The 15,266-nt window shown below is 52.9% G+C and overlaps 1 pseudogene; it reads left to right on the top strand.

Annotated features, from left to right (window-relative positions):
• LOC130024577 (vacuolar protein sorting-associated protein 33A-like) overlaps nt 1-15,266 on the top strand; it is a 174,966-nt pseudogene that overhangs the window by 71,634 nt on the left and 88,066 nt on the right.

Raw genomic sequence — 15,266 nt, 5'->3', positions numbered from 1 at the left:
GAATTACCCCCGATGGTGCTCAGGGGACCATACAGGATGCTGGGAACTGGGAATCGAATCCGAGTCGGCCGCGTGCAAGGCAAACGCCCTACCCGCTGCGCTGTTGCTCCAGCCCCAACCCTGAGAGTTTTCATGTCCCATCAATGGCCCAAGAGAAAGCAGCACTGCCCCTTGGCAGAGCACAGGTCAGCGGTTTCCAGAAAAAGCATCACATCAAGAGAGCAGGAAAACTCGAAACTTGGGCCGAGTCGGTAGTGGGTGGTTAGCTCATAAGCGTCTCTTTAGAGCCCACTGTATGTCAGGCACAGGTAGGGCCCTGGGGAACAGTCCTCGCGTCTGGGCCTCGGGCCAACGCACGGTCCTTCTCTTGCAGTGAAGACAGACTTGGCCCCACAAGAGATTTCCACATTTTGTTTATGCCCCGGCGTAGCCTGCTGTGTGAGCAGCAGCTGAAGGACCTGGGCATCCTGGGCTCCTTCATCCGTAGGGAGGAGTACAGCCTGGACCTCATTCCCTTCGACAGGGACCTTCTCTCCATGGAGTCGGAGGGTGCATTCAGAGTAAGTTCAGTGTTTGCCCTTTGAACTTGACACTCGTTTCTGCCTCTTTTGTGATGGTGACACTCACGCTGGCATTTTAGTGATTCCAGGAAGCGTACAGTTTCTTCCTTTTGGGGAGAGATGGGAGTTGGGCCACACCCAGCAGTGCTCAAGGTTTACTCCTGGTTCTGTGCTCAAGGATCACTCCTGCGCATGCTCGGGGACCATATGTGGTGCTGGGGCTAGAACCCAGATTGGCTGCGTGCAAGACCAGCGCCTTCCCCTGTGCTGTCTCTCGGGCCGCTGCTCCTCTTGCTTATGGAGACCCTCCTGTTCCAACAAATTGGCTTAAAATTGTTGTTGCCATTACTGAATTCTCAAAAATCAGTTGTCCTTAAATGTGTTGATTTCTGGTGTTTCTCTGCTGCTGTTCGATATTTCTCCTTGTGCCCGTCACACCCTGAATTCACTGTGGCTGTGGAGGAAGCTTTGAGAGTGGAAGGCAGGGCCGCTCCAGCCAGAAATAGTCAAGTCTGTCACTGCGTTTTTCCAGTTAGCCCTTTGTGAGTGATTTTGTTTCCATGACTCGCCTTTCCCCTTTATTGAGTCTTCGCAGGATCTGAAGACTTTTATCTTACATTTTCATTTTCTAGAAATAAAATTGCTTACATTTTTCATTCAAACTCGAGGTTCTGCAGTGTGACCTCAGGGCTGGCTGCAGGGTGTGTGGGAAATTCTGTTTCTCCCACATGCCCGTCCCAGCCCGTTTCCTACTGGTTATTTTCAGCACATATTTATTTGTTTTCTTTGCTTTGGTTTTTGCTTGGGGCCTCACCTGGTGATGCTCAGGGGTTACTCTTGGGGGTCCTCAGGGGTCCATATTTGACTCTTTGATGCCAGGGAAGCACCTTCCCACTATACTATCTATCTGGCCCCCCAGAGTTTTTCTTTTTTAAATATTGTCTTTTTCTGAAATCTGGATTTTTGTTTGCAAATATGATTTTATATGTTTTGTTTACTATCTTTATGACAGGGAGCACTTCTGAAAAATTTCTCTTTCAAAGTGTCAGCTTCGCTCTTAGGGGCACCTGGGCCAGAACTCTGGCTCTTTCTTCTGTGGGGTGAGGTTTCTCCATGCTTAGTCCCTTAATGGAATCTGTAGACCCAAAAGCATTGATTTATGTGAGTTTTCAACCAGATGTTTTTCCTATGGCATATTCTTCACTGGAAATAGGGAAAATTGGGCATGGATGGAGTTCTGGCAGGCCGAGTGGGACCCCTCTCCCCAAAGTGGGTAAACACCACCTAGAGTGTGCGACCCTCAGCCTCAGGGAGAAAGGGAAGGAAAGGGAAAATAAATACCAGAATGAAGGGGAAGATGCAAGGGGGAAACACATCAGCTTGATAATGTCTTCTAAAAACGGCGTACCAGGGCCAGAGAGATAGTAATGTGGGTAGGGCACTTGCCTTGTCCCTTGCAGACCCGGGTTCATTCCTTGGCACCCCATATGGTCCCCCAAGCCCCGCCAGGTATGACCCCTAGTGCCAAGCCAGGGAGTCAGCCGGAACCCGTGCACGGCCCCAACGCTCCCAGTGCCTGTCTGCGCCCTCTGCGCCCTCTCATTGGAAGCTTGTGCAGGTGTGTTTGAGACGCGACCACGTTTCCCTGCATTCCTTGGGCGTGTGAGTTGATTTGTGGTACTGCTGCTGCTGGTCTCAAGACACGACCTTTCGAGAACGCAGGTGCATCACCAGATTTCTGGGCACCATTTCCCCTCGGCATGTTGGTCTCAGCAGCACCTTAAGAGAAAGAACCTGGGGCTCGCTTTGGTTCTGGGCTGCTGTCACCCAGCTCGCTGTGGGTTTGCTCACGTCTCTGGGCTTCATCCTGTGGAATCCAGAACTTTCCTGGACTCCCCGATCGTCTCTCCCCACCCCAGTCATGAAGCAGGGAGGGGCTTGCATGGCCTTGTTTGGTGACAGGACACAGGCCTGCATGCCCCTGTGTGGTGACAGGACAGGGGCCTGCCCGGCCCTGTGTGGTGACAGGACTAGGGGTTCGCCTTCCATCCGAGCCATTGCAGGTCTGGGAGTGGCCTCTCTGCTCCCTTTCCCAGTCAGCAGTGCGGAAGCGTTGAGGAAGCGGCTTGGTCACCCCAGCTGAGGATAGGAGCTTTCTCAGTCACACCCAGGGTTGCTCCTGGCCCTGCGTGGGCGGGGCAAGGCCATTCCAACAGACAGACCTGAGACAGGTCGGAGGCAAGGGCCCCACACGCCCCCATGGATGCTGCATTCACGCCTTCTCTCCCGCCCTGAGCCCCGAGTTCAGGACAGGAGGGCCCACACACCACCAGTTATGACCCTAGGGCTTTTAAAGAGGAATTGCAAGGGCTGGAGCTATATACATTCGGAGGGCATTTGCCTTGCACACAGCTGACGCAGGTTCAAACCCCGGCATCCCATATGGTCCCCCAAGCACCACCAGAATAATTCCTGAGTGTAGAGTCAGGGGAATCCCCTGAGCCCCATCCGGTGGGAGTTGTTAGAGGTGTCTCTGTAGTAATACGCCGTTTTTCAAAATGAATGTTTTGTTTGGGTGCTCGGGGCTGGGCAGGGCCGGGCAGGAGCCGGCTTAGCTCTCTGCAAGCAGACACAGTTTCCGCTCTGAACAGTCACCTGTGCCCCTGAGCAATTTGAAAGAGGCCCCAAATGCTTTCCTTCCACTGAATCTTCCTCTCTGCTCTGCTCCAATGCGGAGTTTCTGGTCCTTTTCTTAGGACTCTTTGGACATCCCGACCAGGATGTTTTGGACTAAAGTGTGAGGCTGCACCCCAGACTTGGCAGAGACATCCTACGGGATCTTTGGAGATGTTATGCTCACTCTGGGCCAGGCTCTCTGGGAGGTCTCCCTCTGCACCCCGCCCTCAGTCTGCACCCCTCGTCCTCACGCCTTTGGGGTGCACGCCTGTTGGCCGCTGCCTTATAGAGGTTCAAAGATTCCACGATGAGGGGCTAGAGCAATAGCACAGCAGGTAGGGCATTTGCTTTGCATGCGGCCGACGCGGGTTCGATTCCCAGCATCCCATATGGTCCCCCGAGCACCACTAGGGGTAGTTCCTGAGTGCATGAGCCAGCAGTAACCACAGTGCATTCCTGGGTGTGACCCAAAAAGAAAAAAGATAAAAAGAGAGTCCCGCGATGGGCACCAGCAGTGCCGCCCCATCAGGTGGAGTGCAGGTGAAGCGCGTTGCGTGATTTCCCTCCTCTGCTCTCCGCACTTGCTGGATGAAGGGATTGAGGCACAGGAGAGATCTTGAGGCCCCGCTGGGGACCGTGTGTGCTGTCAGCCCTGCTGAACCGCCCAGCTGTGGGGCGCGTGCGTGCTCTTTGCTCTTTCTGGGCCAAAGATGTTTCTTTTTGTCTGTGTGTTAAATGGACCTTGTGGCCCTTCTCCGAGACCGTGGCTGCCCTCCTGCTGTCCCCTGTGACACTCGCTGCTGTATGTGGGAGAGGCTGCCTGCCCTTCTACAAGCCCAGATTGTTCTGCTGTGTGGTCACGCGGGCAGGCGGAGGCCAGTCTTTCCTCGCCCGCCCAGTAATGCTTGCCCCCAGTAGAGATGCTGCCTTGAGGCCTCGGTGCTGACTCACAGAGCTTGTGCCCACGCGCCTGGCCCTCTCCCACAGGAGTGCTGCCTGGACAGCGACCAGACGGGCCTGTACCATGCGACCAAGGGCCTGATGAAGCTGCTGGCCTGTACGGGACCATCCCCTAGATCTTCGGCAAAGGCGAGTGCGCCAGGGTGAGCCGGGGCGGGGAGGGAGGCCTCTCTCCTGCGGGTGGGGTTTGGGGCTCCACCTCCCAGTGCTCTTGGCTCTGTGCTCGGGCCACCAAAATGTCTGTGTGCAAGGCGTGACCCCTGGCCCCTCTGCTGTCTCCCAGCCCTCTTTCCTTTTCTCTTTTCTGTTCTTTATCTCTTCTTTTCCATCCCTACTCTCCCTCCCTCTCGCCCTCTCCCTCCTCCCGCCCTCTCCATACCCTGCAGTGCTCGGGGATCACTCCTGGCAGGGTTTGAGGGATCGTACGTGGTGCCAGGAATTGAACCTGTGTCAGCCACCTGCAAGGCAAGCATCCTACCCACCATACTGTCTCGGGCCTATCTTGTTTTATTTTATTGTTCCAATTTTTTCCATCTTATTTTTAAATTTTGTATTGCCGGGGTCTTTTTAGCTTCATTTTAAAATCCGCCCATTGCTAAAAAGGCTCTCCCTGACTCTGTACTTTGTTCCCAGCAAGTGGCCAATATGATTATGAGGATGAAGAGAGAGTTTACAGAAAGTCAGAATTCAATATTTCCTGTTTTTGATAACCTCTTGTTGCTTGATTGAAATGTGGATTCATTAACGCCCCTTGCGACTCAGCTGACATACGAAGGACTCGTCGATGAAATTTATGGCTTCCAGAACAGTAAGTGAAGCGACATCATTTACTAATAAGTTAGCTGAGTAAAATCAATCTCAAAAGTGTCTGTTTTTAAAGGTGTGGCATTTGTGTATAAGTCAGAATACTTGAAAATGTCAGGCACTGACTTTCAGCCCAAGGTTAAAGCGAGCTCGAGCCAGGCCACCATCGGGGAAACTGAGGCGAAGGCCTTGTGCAGAGGGCCATGCGGTGTGCAGCCCCGCTGCTCAGGCCGCCCAGGAAGGCGTGAGGAATAGAGCGTTTCTAAGGGGTGCCTGGGTCTGAGGTCAAGGGACTTTGGCCCCGAGTGTTAGATTCTGTAGCATTTCAGATCTGAGTGGGGGCTAGGAAAGCTCACGGGGCTAGTGCCAGGCGCACAGCCAGCGCTCGATTCCATCCGCGCTCCTGCCTCATCCAGTGAGCACTGAGCTGGGAGTAGCTCCTGCTGGGATACAGTCTGAGAAGTTTCCCACAGTCTGATTGTGTCTTTTCTTCAGAACAGGGAGCCCTAGGCCGCAAGAGTGGTAACTCCGGCGATTTCAGGAGTGGCCCTGGCCTGGGGTTGGGGAAACAGCCCTGGGGATAGAGCCCCGGTCTGGAAGGACGGGGATGCAGCTAACTGCATGGGGTCTCTCTGGGGACACAGAGCCCTGCAGCTGCTGAGTGTTGGCCAAGTCCAGACAGTGCTGTCTGTCCAGTGTGCCAAGCTGGTTATCGCAGAGTGGATTGCGATGGCGTGTGTGTGTGTGTGTGTGTGTGTGTGTGTGTTCGTGTGTGTTAGTGTGTATGTCACTGCAGTGGTGAATGCGTGGCTCAGTGACAGCGGCCACGGAAGCAGAACAGGACCACACATGGAGGCATTTCCACACAACAAAGCGTTTTCCTGCTCTTTCGTGATTGTGGGGGTGTTTCCGGTTTGTTTTTTACCAGTTGTTCCAAAGGATAACTTCTTAAGTTGCTTTCTTTTGTGGGGACAGTCGTAAGCAGTGCCCAAGGGACTGTGGGGCTGATCTCGGTGATTTTCTGCTCTGTGGGGCCAGTCCGTGGCCCTGGGGCCACCGGGGCTGTGCCTGGCAGCGGCTGGAGGTGATGCCACACACACAGTCCCTCCCCAGACTCCTGCTCCGAGCTTTCACTGGCACGGGAGCACCCCGTGCGAGGGGTCCCCACCTCCTGGTGCTTCTGCAAGTCCCTCGAGGGATCTGGCAGAGGTGCTGGGGTGGCTGGTGCGGAGGTGTGAGAGATGGGGCTTGTGGGGTGCCTCCGGGGGGAAGGCGTTTTGGGAGCTCACAGTCTCTTCACATCACACACTTACTTCTGATGAAACATTTAATTAAGGGAGAGGGCTGGAGTGATAGTACAGCGGGTAGGGCATTTTCCTTGCACGCGGCTCAGCCCGGGTTCGATTCCCAGCATCCCATAGTGTCCCCTGAGCACCACCAGGAGTAATTCCTGAGTGCAGAGCCACTAGTGACTCCTGTGCATTGCTGGGTGTGACCCCCCCAAAAAAGAAAAAATTAAGAGAAATCTGAAAAACAAGGAGAAATTGGGCTTCCCCATAACCCCCCAGCTCTGCGCCCGTGGCTGGACCGAGGGCGATGGCAGGCCCGTGCAGGAGCTGCGTGCAGGCTGCCTGGGCCAGCGGCTGCCCCTCTGCTTTGAGCTGGAATGCGAGGTCTGGCCGACCTCGTGTATCTCAGCATGTGCTCAGGCCCCGGGTCCCGCGGCCACCGTGGCGTGCTGTCTCCAGACGCTGGTGCCCGGGCTGTTCCGAGGGGCTTAGGATTTGGAAAGCATCCGAGAAATATTTTTCTTCCGTCGTTCCCTTTCTCTCCCCACATTCTCTGAGGCAGGAGTTCTTGTTGTTGCTTTATGATTCTCAGCACCCACCCCACAGTGCTCAGGGCCCACACGGGGCAGTGCTCAGAGGAACAGACAGCTGGACTTGAGCGTGCGCTGCCCCCGATGACCCGTCTCTCTGGACCCACAGCAGTGGAGCTGATTGTGTGTAGACACGTCGGGATTTGTGTTGAAAGTGGAGGAGATGATTTTTTGAAAGGAACCAACTTGGAGCTAGAGGCAGTGCAGCAGTTAGGGTGAGTTTGGTCCCCAGGACCGCATATGGTTCCCCCAGTCACTGCCAAGAATGAGCCCAGAGCACAGAGCCAGGAATAAGCCTTGAGCACTGACAGGTTTGGCCCCAAAATCAGAGAAAGGAAACAGAAAGGAAAGAAGCCGTTGGAGCTGTCTCCCGCCCTCAAGCAAACTTCCATGCTGAAATGATTCCTGGGATCTTGTTTTTGTTTTTGTTTTTCTTTTTCTTTTGACTTTTCTTTTTCTTTTTCGGAGAGTATCTTGCCTGCATGGCAAAGTCTGGCAAGCTACCCGTGACGTGTTCTATATGGCAAACACAGTAACAAGTCTTAAAATGGAGACGTTACTGGGCCCGCTTGAGCAAAATCGATGAACAATGGGAGGACAGTGACAGGGGTCACACTTGGCCATGCACAGGGGTTACTCCTGGTGCTGCACTCAGGAGTTACTCCTGGCGGTGCTCAGGGGGCCATATGGGATGCTGGGACTCGAACCTGGGTCTGCCCCGTGCAAGGCAATCACCTTCCCTGCTGTGCTATCACTCCAGCCCCATCCTGGGCTCCTCTTGGCTTGTTGAAATGGCGGTATAGACGGCATGCACTTGCACGCGCCAGCAGGACAGACCTGCAGTTAGGCCGCCCTGGGGCATGTTTCCTCGGGTGGCCCCATCCTGAGTTCAGTTCGGGCTGGCAGTGGCAGGAGGCGTCCCGTGGGCCAGGCCAGGGAAGCCGTGCGTGAAAAGCGTGAGCATCCTACACTTGTGCGCATCTAGTGACTCAAAGCCCATTGCTCTCCCCTGACAGGAAGTCTCTGGAGTCTCACTTGGGTGTCCCCTCCCGTGCAGGTCATGTAAAGCTGCCACCCGAGAAATTCGCCCTGAAGAGGCAGGGTGACGGGCAGGACCTGCCCACAGAGTCCAAGAAGCTGCCGCTGAACTCAGCCGAGGAGCTCTACGCTGAGATCCAAGACCGCAACTTCAACGCCGTGGGCGCCGTGCTCTGCAAGAAGGCCAAGGTGATCTTGGCCGCCTTTGAGGTGACTGGGGCCTGGCGCCAGGCGGCAGGTGGGCTGTGGGCGCCCGGGGAAAGGTGGTGCCAGGCCCTCTCCTGGTGTCAGGTCCTTTGCCAGTCATCATCTGCACTCCCTGTCCCTCCCACCTTCCTCCCAGCCGCTGGCGGTGGCGGCATCTCCACTAGCTCCTGCATCTAGGCAATCCGGGTTCAGACGGAGCAGGCTGGGAAGGCGTGTGATAATGAGAGCACAGTCCCCGGCCCCCAGCTTCCTTAGCACCTCGCGCCCTCCTGCTGCTCATTTATTTTGGGTTCAGCTCACTTTTGAAACCTGAATCAGTAAAATGATAGAAGCTGAATTTTTTAACTCTGGGGAAAGTTTTTAAAAATCACTTTTTCCCTTGAAGGGTGATTTCCTGATTTCATCTTTTTTAGGAGTTATCTCCACAATATCAGTATTTGTATTTCTTTGGTTTTTTTTTGTTTGTTTTTTGAGGGGAGGCACACCCAGAGGTGCTCAGGGCTAACTCCTGGCTCTGCGCTCAGGGATCACTTCTGGTGGGCTGAGGCAACCACATGGGATGCTGGGGATCGAACCCAGGCTGGCCGCATGCAAGGCAAGCACCTCGCCACTGTTCTGTCACTCTGACCCCATAGTTGTTGTATTTCTGAAGTTGCTTTTGTCTCACTTGGGTTTTGTTCCTCAATTTTTTATTTCCTCACCTTGACTTATAAAGCTATGGATAAGAAGTGTCAGGCATTCACTGTTCCAGCTCTGAGCTCGCCATGGTGTCCAGTTCCCTCCCTTCCCGCTGCCAGTGTTCAGGACTGGCTCCTGGCAGGCCTCGGGGTTCTGTGGGGAGGCCGGACACTGAGCAAGCCCCTCCCACACTGTATAGCTTGGACCCAGGAAACGTTTTACACTTGATTTGCTATTGTTGAGGTCTCAGGCTATACGATCGTTAGCTTTTGTGGCTTCAAGGCACAGTTTGCTGAGCTCCACATCCGTGGCAGGAACCATGCAGTGTCAGGTGTGGCCTGCGTGGGCCCTGGGCTCCCTCCCGTCCACATGGTCTCCCAGTGCTGCAGGATGTGGCTGTCGCAGTACCTGGACCCACCAACCTGCCTTTTCTATTTTCCTGTGGCTGTGGGATCTGGTTATAGCCTAATTCGTTTTGTGTCCATTTCTCACACTAAAAATTAAGTTGGGGGAGCCGGAGTGATAGCACAGCAGGTAAGGCGCTTACCTTGCATGCAGCTGACCTGGACTCACTCCCCAGCCTTCCATGTGATGCATGCCAGGAGTGATCCCTGAGTGCCAGGCCAGAAGGAAGAGGGCAGAGCCATGCGTCAGCACTGCACCACCAGGTCTGATCCATAAAGCTGTAGGAGCGGGGGTGGGGGGGAGAGAGAGAGAGAGAGAGAGAGAGAGAGAGAGAGAGAGAGAGAGAGAGAGAGAGAGAGAGAGAGAGAAGAGAGAGATTGGGAAATTGGGTAGAGGGTGGAGATGGCAGGGCTGAGCAGGGTAGGCTGGAGCACACTGTGTTCCTCCCCAAAGTCAAATCCAGGATGGCAGCGTGGAGGACGTTTGCCTTTAATGCGGCCAACCCAGGTTGTGATCCCTGAGTGCAGCACCAGGAGGGAGCCCTGAGCACTGCAGGGTATGGCCTCCACCGAAACAAACAAACAAAAAGAGATCCCATGGCCCATTGGCAGAGAGGAGTTGGTTGACTCCAGGTGTCGCTCTCGAATCCTCCGCAGAACCCCACGGACATCTCGTGCCTCCCTCAGCATGCGGCTGGCCCAGCTGCTCTCCCGGCCTGGTTGGCGCAGAATCGAGGATTTTCTGCACATCCTCCCGGGTCCCCACTTCGAGGAGTGGCAGCCGCTGCCCACGTGCCTGCAGAAGAAACGAAGGTTTGTGAGTGATTTTGTTTTCGTGACCCGCCTTTCCCCTTGATTGAGTCTTGGCAAGACCTAAAGACTCTTTTTTTACATTCTCATTTTTAGAAATAAAATTGCTTACATTTTTCATTCAAACTCTTGAGGTTCTGCAGTGTGACCTCAGGGCTGGGTGCAGGGTGTGCGGGAAATTCTGTTTCTCCCACACGCCCGTCCCAGCCTGTTTCCTACTGGTTATTTTCAGCACATATTTATTTGTTTGCTTTGCTTTGGTTTTTGCTTGGGGCTTCACCTGGTGATGCTCAGGGATTACTCTTGGGGGTCCTCAGGGGTCCATATTTGACTCTTTGATGCCTGGGAAGCACCTTCGCACTGAACTATCTGTCGTGTCCCCGGGACATTTTCTTTTTTAAATGTTGTCTTTTTCTGAAAGGTGGATTTTTGTTTACAAATATGATTTTATATGTTTTGTTTACTATCTTTATGACAGGGAGCACTTCTGAAAAATTTCTCATTCGAAGTGTCAGCTTGGCTCTTATGGGCGCCCGGGACAGAACTCTGGCTCTATCTTCTGTGCGGTGAGGTTTCTCCATGCTTAGTCCCTTAAGAGTATCTGTAGACCCAAAAGCATTGATTTATGTGAGTTTTCAACCAGATGTTTTTCCTATGGCATATTCTTCACTGGAAATAGGGAAAATTGGGCATGGCTGGAGTTCTGGCAGGCCGAGTGAGACCTCCCACCCCCCAAGTGTGTAACCACCACCTAGAGTGTGCGACCCTCAGCCTCAGCGAGAAAGGGTGGTAAAGGGAAAATAAATACTGGAATGAAGGGGAAGATGCAAGGGGGAAACACATCGGCTTGATAATGTCTTCTAAAAACAGCATACCAGGGCCAGAGAGATAGTAAGGTGGGTAGGGCACTTGCCTTGCCCCTGGCAGACCCGGGTTCGTTCCCAAGCACCCCATACGGTCTCCCAAGCCCCGCCAAGTGTCACCCCCAGTGCCAAGCCAGGGAGTCAGCCGGAACCCGTGCACTTCCCCAACGCTTCCGGTGCCTGTCTGTGCCCTCTGCGCCCTCTGCCATTGGAAGCTTGTGCAGGTGTGTTTGAGATGTGACCGCGTTTCCCTGCTTTCTTGGGTGTGTGCGTTGATTTGTGGTACTGCTGCTGCTGGTCTCAAGACACGACCTTTCTAGAACGCAGGTGCATCACCAGATTTCCGGGCACCCTTTCCCCTCAGCATGTTGGTCTCAGCAGCACCTTAAGAGAAAGAACCCGGGCCTCGCTGTGTCATCGGCCCCTGTGGTTAACGTAAACAAATTTTTTTTTAATACGGAATTATGGCTGGAGCGATATTACAGTGGCAGGGAGTTTGCGTTGCACGCAGCCAACATGGCCGACCCGAGTTCGATTCCTCCACCCCTCTCGGAGAGCCCGGCAAGCTACCAAGCGTATCTCGCCCGCCCGGCAGAGCCTGGCAAGCTCCCCGTGACGTATTCGATATGCCAAACTCAGTAACAACAAAGTCTCCAATGGAGACGTTACTGGGCCCGCTCGAGCAAATGGACGAACAACGGGAGGGCCTTTACTTTTTTCACTTTACTTACGGATTTCTGGGTGGTGTCGAGATAGCTTAGAGGGCTAGAGGCCCAGCATCACCTGGGGAGCCCCGGGTTCAGGACAGGAGGGACCCACACACCACCAGTTATGACCCTAGGGGCTTTTAAAGAGGAATTGCAAGGGCTGGAGCTATATACATTCGGAGGACATTTGCCTTGCACGCAGCTGACCCAGGTTCAATCCCCGGCATCACATATGGTCCCCGAAGCACCACCAGAATAATTCCTGAGTGCAGAGCCAGGGGTATCCCCTGAGCCTCGCCGGGTGGGAGTTGTTAGAGGTGTCTCTGTAGTAATACGCCGTTTTTCAAAATGAATGTTTTGTTTGGGTGCTCGGGGCTGGGCAGGGCTGGGCAGGAGCTGGCTTAGCTGTCCGCAGGCAGACACAGTTCCCGCTCTGAACAGTCACCTGGGCCCTTGAGCAGTTCGAAAGATGCCCCCTAATGCTTTCCTTCCCCTGAATCATCCTCTCTACTCTGCTCCAATGCAGAGTTTCTGGTCCTTTTCTGAGGACTCTTTGGACATCCTGACCAGGGTGGCTTAGACTCCAGTGTGAGGCTGCACCCCAGACCTGGCGGACCCATCCTACGGAATCTTTGGGGATGTTATGCTCACTCTGGGCCACTCTTTGGGAGGTCTCCCTCTGCACCCCGCCCCCAGTCTGCACATCTCCACGGTGTTATATTTTTAATGTTAATTTTTTCACCTGGTGTTGCACAGGGGTTACTCCTGTCTCTGCACTCAGGATTTACTCCTGGCGGTGCTCAGGGGACCATGTGGGGTGCTGGGATTCGAACCCATGTTGGCTGCATGCAAGGCAAATGCCCTCACTACCGTTCCAGCCCCAATACTAGAAGCTTCGGCCTGGGATTCTTGTTCCTTCGGGTCTTTTGCATGGAAGGGCGGGTGTGAGTCAGAACTGAGCGACTGTGGGCGTTGGGGGGATTCTATAGCATGTGGGGTGCCCGTGAGTCTTCCAAGGCATGTGAGGTCGCCCCTGGCAGGTTCTGCAGGGCAGCTGGGGCTAGGACCTGGGTTAGGCCAGAGACCTGCCTCACCTCCGGTCACCTTCTCTCAGTCCTGTTTGCCGGCTTGCTCTTCTCTTCGAGCTCTTGCTAACTCTGATTTTTCCCCCTTACATGTGACAATTTCCTCTATCTGGATATTTTGAAGTTGAATGCCAGTGTGAGGTGGGTGACTGGGCTGGCTGATGACATTGAATAGATGCCGTTTGCATATGTCCTGTGCCTTCAGGCTATATATAGTCTTGAACTGTGTCTGCAGCTCCTGACGTTTTGTTTGGAACGAAAGACTGATTTTTATGTAACTTCCTCATAGAACGGTGTGTGGTGCTGCCCATCACGCCACAGCTCCCAGGGCTGGTGTTTCCCTGTCCAGAAAATGCTGGACAGACGTGAGCCAAAGCTCTAGCTGGGAGGAAGCATTTGTACCGCGGGATGAAATAGAACTGCCTTTGAGTCAAGCTGACATTTTCAAGAGATACAAAACAGACTTTTTCCCCCCCATTTTTAGTACCAGAGCAGATAATCCCCTAAGGTTATTTGCTTCCCTGAAAGATATTTAGCTTGCCCTTTCAAAGTTCATTTAGAGCAGATCTTGGCGTTCAATCAGAGTTGGGTGCTAACCGAGGTCAGAGTGTTTGCTTATTTGTGGCCTTCTTTGTCTCTTAAGAGGAACCGTAGTTAGAGGCCACCAGAGAAAACAAAACACAAGCACCCGCTTCCTCCCAGCTTGGTTCCACTGTTCTCAACCCCTGGCCATTTGTCTATACATCTTCCCCAGAACAGGCGGGGGACAGAGGTAGAGGGAAGGTCTGAGAAGCCCCTGCATGGTGCTCCCTGAGCAGTGCTCCCCATCTTTGTGGCTTCTGTTGAGGTTCTGAAATGAGTCATCAGGTGCAAGTGACAAATGTGTCATGTATGGCGTGACACAAAGATGGAGTTTGTGCCATCAGTCCCTAGGGTGGGAGGAGGGAGCATCGGGTTTTGGGGGTCAGTGGCAGGAGGATGTGACCCATAGCATGTCGGCTTTATCTCGGGTGGGGGAAAACGGATCGTTTGGGGAGAAGTGTGCTTGGGGTACAGATTTGCCGCGTTTTTCTGGATTTCTCTCTCTCTCTCTCTCTCTCTCTCTCTCTCTCTCTCTCTCTCTCTCTCTCTCTTTATGTAGGAGTACTGCTATTTATCCAGCCACTGATTGGCTGATTGAATTGTGCATGAACTCCACCTTACTTTTTTTTTCACTTTTTATGATTTTATTTATTGAATCACCGTGAGAGCAGTTACAAAGCTTTCAGGTCTAAGTCTCCGTCATACAATGAAACACCCGTACCTTCACCAGTGCCCATTCTCCACCCCCAACAACCCCAGTATATCCCCATCCCACACCCTCCCCCTACCAGTGGGGCAGGTGATTTCCACATTACTCTCTCTCTACTTTGATCACATTCAATATTTTGACACCAGACCCACCATTATTATTTGAGATTTTGCCCCAACACTCAGATCTGCTGAAAAGGCAACAGTAGACAATTTGTTTTCTATTGCTGGTTATGAATAACATATGATGTTTCGTGGCTGCAGTACTGGCCGTACGATTTTGAAATTCTGACATTTGAACACTTAAATCTGGAGGGATTTCTGTCAAAACCTGTTGGGTTCCCGAGAATTGCTCCTGAGTCTCTGGGATCATGGTCGTTAAGCAGCTTGATCAGGAGCCAGAAAGGCCGTTCGTGGGCAATGACTTGGGGTCTCTTGGGGACGGGGAGGACAGGACTGGCTCCACCCCCATCCTGTGAGGCCCAACAAGTTTTGTCACTGAGGTCCCAAGCCTGACTGTCCAGTGGCCTCTGGAGGATGGCGGCCACCGGGCCACCAGAGGGAACAGGCCAAGGCACGAAACCGTGGGCCCAGCACTGCAGGGACCAGACGCATTTCTGCCAAAAGCCACTGGGTTTCGAGATTTGTTTCTGAGTCTCTGGGATCATGGCCGTTAAGCAGTTCAATCAGGACCCAGAGAGGCCATGCCTCCAATGATCTAGCTGAGCCGGAGGTGATTTGTGGGTGTGTTTCCCACATTCCTTACTTTTGGCTATTTACTTTCTTGGTAAACTTTGCCCCAAGTTTTTGGGGTCTGGCCAAAGGCACAACAGCAATTTTGGTGTATCTGGAAGTGTGGAGGCGCCATCAGGCTGCTGATGCACTCGCCTCACAGGTACAGTGTTTTTTTGCTTGTTTGTTTGTGTTTTTATGTAGGAGTACTGCTACTTATTCAGCCACTGATTTGCTGATTGAATTGGGCATGAACTCCACCTTACATTTTTTTCCATAATTTTCTTTCTTTCTTTCTTTCTTTCTTTCTTTCTTTCTTTCTTTTTTCTTCTTATATTTATTTATTGAATCACTGTGGGAAAAGTTACAAAGCTTTCAGATTTAAGTCTCGGTCATACAATGATCAAACACCGTCTTCTTCACCCTTCACCAGTACTCATTTTTCACCACCAAGAACCCCAATATACCCCACATCCCACCCACCCAATGCCTATGAGGCAAATGATTTCTTTTTTTTTCTTCTCTATTTTGTTTTTTTTTTAATTTATTTATTTTTTTACAGTTGTAGATTTA

Source organism: Sorex fumeus, unplaced genomic scaffold, assembly GCF_029834395.1.
Source record: "Sorex fumeus unplaced genomic scaffold, SorFum_2.1 ptg000029l, whole genome shotgun sequence".
NCBI lineage: Eukaryota > Metazoa > Chordata > Mammalia > Eulipotyphla > Soricidae > Sorex > Sorex fumeus.
This window is presented reverse-complemented; position numbering and strand designations above follow the sequence as displayed.